The sequence below is a fragment of the Neoarius graeffei genome, chromosome 16, assembly GCF_027579695.1.
Source record: "Neoarius graeffei isolate fNeoGra1 chromosome 16, fNeoGra1.pri, whole genome shotgun sequence".
NCBI classification, from domain to species: Eukaryota; Metazoa; Chordata; class Actinopteri; order Siluriformes; family Ariidae; genus Neoarius; species Neoarius graeffei.
This window is the reverse complement of record NC_083584.1, coordinates 36,223,497-36,230,420: the sequence shown is the minus strand read 5'-3', so window position 1 is coordinate 36,230,420 and position 6,924 is coordinate 36,223,497.

Below are 6,924 nucleotides of genomic sequence, written 5' to 3'. Positions count from 1 at the left end.
TGCTTCCTGTCTTCCACATCCTTCTCTACCACACCTGCCACTTTCATGTCCTCTCTCACCACATGCATGTATCTCCTCCTTGGCCTTCCTCGTTTTCGTGTGCCTGGCAGCTCCATCCTCAACATTCTCCTTCCAACATGCTCTGCATCTCTTCTCAGGCTGTGCCCATACCAGTGGCGGCTGCTGGTTTTTAAAACAGGGGAAACCCATTTTACGCATTCATCGTAAAACCTGTAGGCCGGATATCAAAGCATAGAAAAGTGTGCCCCATTAGCATAGTGAACTAGACAACCCTACCTAGTGGCAGAAAGTATTTTTGCTTGTACATTTCATGTTATAGTCTAGCTTGCCAGGCTAGTGCCTCATATCCTTAATCAAAAATATCAAACATCCAAAAATCACTGGCTATTCAATGAAGAGCCTTGAACATCATACCCTGATATGCAATACAGAGTCTTTAGCACAACACCCAGCTGTGCAACACATCCTTGAACATCTTCTGCAACACAGTCTGGAAATTCATAACCAGGTAGGCTATGCAACACACAGAACCTTGAATATTATAACCAGAGGTGGAAAAACCCAGGTGCAGAAAGTAAAAACCCTGCCACATTTTTGCTCCAGTCAATTCAATGAACCAGCTGATCCTAATTACCACATCCCCTAAGCCAGGTTGATGAGCTAATTGGTGAAATCACCTGTGTTGAGAGCACAGGCAGAAGGAAAACCTAAGCAGGACTTTTACTTTGTCAATCCAGTTTTTCCACCTCTGCCTATAACACAGAGCCCACCATTCTCTTAACATTACTGAACAATATACACACTTCAGATTCATGAACATGAACACTATTTATACACAAATTCTGCCCTCCGCTCCTTTTCCAGAAAATGGTCTGTGACCATACCAGCTGGTTGTGCTTTCCAGAGACTTCACCAATTTCTGTTAGCAGCTCGCACTGCAGATCCCAATAAGGCTCAAGCTAGCCTACAACCAGATTGAACTACAAATGAAATAAACGAGTGAATTCACGAATGATCAAACTGATAGAATGGATGAAAGTTAACAGAGCACAACGAGTAATATTTACATTTATTTACAGAGTAATGTACAGAGACATCAATGAGAAGAACCGTTTATATGAAAATAAATTCGGACAGCACTTTGGCACACGACTACACTTTCTCGACATCCGCTAGGGACTGACTGATCATACTTCCGTGTTGCTCGCCGAAGTACCGCCCTCCTCATGTCTTTCAAACACTACCTCCAATAATCCTTTATCAGCCCGGCTTCTTGTCCCTCCCACTGTCTCGTTTAGTCCCAGAGAAGCCTGGCTTCCCTGGAAGTGACGATTTTGTTGATTTTAACCAATAACAACTAGCCGAAATTGGCTGTTCAGAGCCATCTCGTAGACTGCAATGGATACCCGGCTGCCAGTCAGTGTTGCCAGATACTGCTGACGTTTTCCATCCCAAAATATATTCAAAACCCGCCAAAATGCACTTAAAACAGCCCAATCTGGCAACACTGCTGCCAGTCCATAGAGCCCATTGAAATAAGAAAGGTTACAGCCTGGCAGCAAAGGTGATTCTCGTAGCGAACTGCAAGTTCGTCAGACATCACTCAAATAAGTTACAGGATAGTTATGAACATAAATACAATCTTGGGCATATATTATGTTATGCAAGTTATTGTTTTAATGAGAATTCAACGTCGTAGATGCCGCAGTTTGGGGAGAGAATTTTAGGGGAAGCTCAGCTTCCCTTGTTGTCTCTGAGAAATCGCCCCTGGCCCATACCATCTCAGTCTCATCTCTCTTCGCGTAATTCCCAAGCTCTCCACATGTGTTGTTCCTCTGATGTGCTCGTTCCTTATCCTGTCCAACCTTGTCACTCCCATCGCAAACCTTAAAATCCTCAACTCCACCACCTCCAACTTTGCCTCCTGTCTCTTCGTTAAGGGTACGGTCTCCAATCCATACATCACAGCTGGTCTCACTACTGTCTTATACATCTTATCTTTCAACTGCACAAAGCTGCAAGCAAGTTGAACCTGAGAAGTGAAGACGTTACACTGGTAGTTCATGGTGTTGGAGGGATGAAGGTATCTGTTGCAACCAAGTGCTACTTGCTTAAGATACGAGTCAGCACCCCAAGAGGGACACTCAAAGCACACCAACTCATCTGCTATGGACTTGACAAAATAGCAGAAGTCCACAGACATGTCCTGGCAGAAAAACTGCAGAAAATCTTCTCAGACATCTCCCTGGAAGATCTGGCAAGACCAAATGAGATCCAACTCCTCATCAGCCACAAAGAAGGTCAGCTCATACCCCAGAAGGTTTGTTCCATCGGCGACTTGGTGCTCTGGGATGGCCCGCTTGGCAAGACCATTGGAGGCACACACCCGGACCTCTTTGAAGAAGCCACCTTAACAGCCCACACCTCCAAGACTCACTTCGCAAGATCCATGCGCACTGCAGCTGTCAGATACACCGAACTCACCTGCAAAGTCCCAGTCTCCTGCCAGTCTCCCAGACATCCCAGCTCCCAGTCCAACACAGCCACTAGCAACAGAGACTTCCTGAAGTGGTGGAAATGGGAAAGCATTGGAGCAGCTTGCGAACCGAGATGCGGAGGATGTCGCTGCGGGAACTGTCAGCCTGGTGGGAAAGAAATGACGCTGGCCGAAGAAAGGGAGATGGAGATGGTGAGGGACGGCTTGACTTATGTGGCCGGAGACCACCACAGCCCTGAACCACACTGGCACGCCAAGTACCCATGGAAAGAAGACCCAGCATCTCTTCCCAACAACAAGAGAGCAGTTGAAGCCACATTCTGCAGAACTGAGAAGCAGCTGGCGAAGGAACCGGAGTGGAAAGTGGCCTATGCCTCACAAGTCCACGAAATGGTGAGCCACAGAGCTGCAGTGAAGCTGTCCAAAGAGGTTCTGCAGAGCTGGACCGGGCCAGTGTGGTATATAAGTCACCTGATAGCCCCAAATCCACATTCAGTCTCCACCCCAGTGAGACTGGTATGGAACAGCAGCCAGAAGTGCAGTGGCCTCAGCCTAAACGACATCCTGATCAAAGGCCCTGATGTCCTGAACCCAATCAGAGGTGTCCTGCTGAGGTTCCGTGCTGGTGTCTTCGCAGCTTTAGGGGACATCCGCAAAATGTATAACTCTGTCTGGCTTTAGGAAAGAGAAGTCCACCTGCACAGATTTCTGTGGCGTGACACAGAAGATGCAGAGATTGAAGAATTCACCATAACAAGAGTCAACATTGGAGACAAACCTGCTGGTTGCATAGCCCAAGTTGCCATGCGAGAGACCGCCAGCCTGCCTTCATTCAACCACTTCAAAGAGGAGAGACGTGTCCTTGAAGAGGATACCTATGTCGATGACATATTGACTTCCCACAACAACCTCGACCACCTGAAATGCCTTACATCCAACATTGAGCAGATCCTTCAAGCAGGAGGGTTCTTCATGAAGTCCTGGATCTACTCAGATCAAAGTGGGAGGAGCGAGTCGAGAGGTGAGAAGATTGAGTCAAACACCATGATCCTGCCAAACCAACTCACTGAAGAGGATAACAAAGCCCTGGGCCTCGGCTACACCGTTGACGATGACAAGTTACATGTCATGGTTGCGGTGAACTTCTCCAAGAAGAGGAAGAAAATGCGCCTCGGCCAGGACTTGTTGAAAGAACAAGTGAGAGAACAACCCCCCGACCCACTCACCAGAAGAGAGCTGTTAAGCCAAGTCTCTGGTCTCTATGACCCTCTCGGCCTTGTGGCCCCAGCAAAACAGAAGGGAGCCATCCTGATCCGCAGGGCCTTCCAAGAGACAAAAGTCATGTACTGCGTAGAAGACACCTGGGATGCCGCCTTGCCCAGAGAGCTCAGAGATGATGCCATAAAGCTCCTCGAAGAGTACGCTGAGCTGAGCCAAGTTAGATTCCCCAGAGCTCTCACACCGCCAGATGCAGCTGAAAGACCAGGTGCAATCACCTTCTCTGATGGCAGTGAGCGTGCATATGGTGCCGTGCTGTACCTGCGTTGGAGCTGCAGCCATGGTGTCGTCGTAAGGCTAGTTGAGGCCAAGGCTAAGCTGACCCCCCTCGACCATAAAGGTGACCCTGTGAAAGCAGAAATGTGCGGAGCAGTCTTTGCAGCACGGCTGAAGAATTACTTCCAAAAGCACTGCCGAATCGAGGTCAAGAGGTGGTATCATCTAGTCGACAGCCAGACCATCCTGGGTGCCATACAGCGTGAAAGTTATGGATACCAAATCTTTTACGCAAACAGAATTGGTGAGATCCAGAGCAGCACTGACATCCGAGATTGGTGGTGGATTCCAGGTGCCGAGAACATTGCAGATATTATCACCCGAGGGGCCAGTCCTGATGACTTAATCGAGAAATCCGAGTGACAGTCAGGTCCGCAGTTCCTTCAGCTTCCTGAGGGTGAGTGGCCAAAAAAGTCAGCGAAAGATGTTGCTGCACAGGCAAGAGACAACGTCACAAAAATGCAGAAGAAAACATTCACTGCTGTACTCACCCGAAGTCAGCTGAAGGCACAAAGCCCAATTGCAGTCCAGGACAAAGCACAATCCAAGTCCAGAAACCCACCACTGACAGTAGCAGCAGTCCAAAATCTATTGGATGAAAGGCGCTTCAGCAGTCTAAGATGGCTGGTCGGGACAGTTGCATGGACTTGGAGGGCGGCTAAGAAGTTCTTGCATGCCAAGAGGGGAGATGAAGCAAAGTGGGAGCCAATACCTTCATCTGGTGTCATTACTGTCAGCGAAAGGAAAAACGTGTTCCTGAAACTATGTCTGGCAGCACAAGAAGGTGTGAACTTCCCAAACACAACTACTGACAGGCTTGTTGTATACAAAGACCAAGTAACTGGGATCCTGATGTGTGGAGGGCGGATACAGGCCTTCAAAGAAGACCGTGAAGCTGTTCCCCTGCTACCATACCAAGCCTGGGTCTCCACTCTCCTGGCCTGTGAAGCACACAGTGAGAGACATGATGGAGTGGCAGGAACTCTGCTGCGGATGCGAAAGAGAGCCTGGGTGATCAGAGGAAGAATTCTGGCCCAAAAAGTTGTCGACAATTGCATCATCTGCAAGAAGGAAAGAGCAAAAACCTGTCAGCAAATCATGGGTGACTTACCTGAAAAGCGTGTCAATCCAGCTGCACCATTCCAATTCACATCTGTCGACCTGTTCGGACCATATCAAGTGAAGGATGACGTCAGAAGGAGAGCAAGCATGAAAGTATGGGGCGTACTATTCTGCTGTATGTCAAGCCAAGCCATCCATGTTGAACTGGCAAACACTCTAACAACAGAGAGCTTCCTCCTTGCTTACCAGAGGTTCACTTCTGTCCATGGTCATCCGCAGAAGATCTGGTCCGATCCTGGAACAAACTTCATTGGAGCGAAAACTGTCCTGAAAGAAATTTACACTTACCTGAGACAACTGAACAAAGAATCACTTGAAGAGTATGCTGCCAAAAACGGTACCTGCTGGATGTGGAAAATCCTTCCAGCTGACTCACCCCACCGGAATGGTGCTGCCAAAGCTGCTGTCAAGGTCACCAAAAGAGCTCTGCAAAGCCTTGGTGGCGGAGGAGGCCTTACCTTCAGTGAGTTCCTGACAGTGCTTACGCTAGCTGCTAACCTTGCCAACGAAAGGCCAATCGATGCCAGAGTTCAGAGCCATGAGGACCGCATCAACTACATAACCCCAAACACACTGTTGCTTGGCCGAGCCACACAAACTGGAGACTTCAAAACAGTAGACTACACCACCTACCCCTTCAAGAGACTGCAAGAAATGCAAACACAAGTTAGCCACTTCTGGAGGTCCTGGAGCCAACTTGCAGGGCCGAACCTGTTCATCCGCAGCAAGTGGCACACTGCAAAAAGAAATGTTGCCATCGGAGACATAGTGTGGCTCTGCGACCAAAACGCACTGAGGGGGCAATTCAAGCTTGCAAGAGTGGTCAGCGTGAATACAGACTCCAAAGGCATTGTCCGGGATGCCCATGTGAAAGTCCCCCCAGGTGGACGTGCTCAGGTGAAGACTCCAAAGCCAACCAAAAAGTCCTGGGACCCGCAGGGTACCACACTGCATCGGGATGTGCGACGCCTCATCGTCTTCCTCCCAGTGGAGGAACAAGTCAGCAGAGACCAGCTCGCCTGATGGGTGCGATCTTCCCGTGTCACGCCACACCAAGATCGAGTGGGAGGTGTCGCGGCGACCTGCCGCAAGGAGTGTCTGAACGCAGGCTCACATGATTGACAGCTGCCTCCGCCACTCCCTGCTACGCTGAATCGCAGTGCTACGCTGCCAGCGCATGGCTTGACAGCATGCTGCGCTGAACAGGTGAAGCCAATCACAACGCTAATTAGCAGGGCAGCGGTCGTTCTAGAACAATAGGCAGAGTTGGCGTTCAGTTTGTAACGAAGCAGCAGCACAGCAGTTGCAAAGAGAATTCGCTACTAACACAAACTTTACAGCACATTGGGGAAAAAAGGACAAAAAAGGCTACCGGTTTTTCACTGTCAAGTGTATGTGAGCATCATGGGTTTCCCACACTTGAAAGGGAAGGACTCGGACACAGGATTCCCACTCGTCTTGTGTTTTATTGATTTTCAGTGGAGATGACGTTGTAGTAGAATTGTGGTAGTAGTAAAATATAGTAGGGTTTTTCCAGAAGAAAAGGTAGAAGTAGAACCAGAAGTAGAAGTCGAACCAGAAGTAGAAGCAGAAGGTGAAAAACCCAATTTTTATGTTTGTGGTTTTTCACCTTCTGCTTCTACTTCTGGTTCTACTTCTACTTCTGGTTCTATTATTATTTTTCAAAATAAGTCGATTTTAGCATCTTTCAAACATAAAAGGAAAGATTA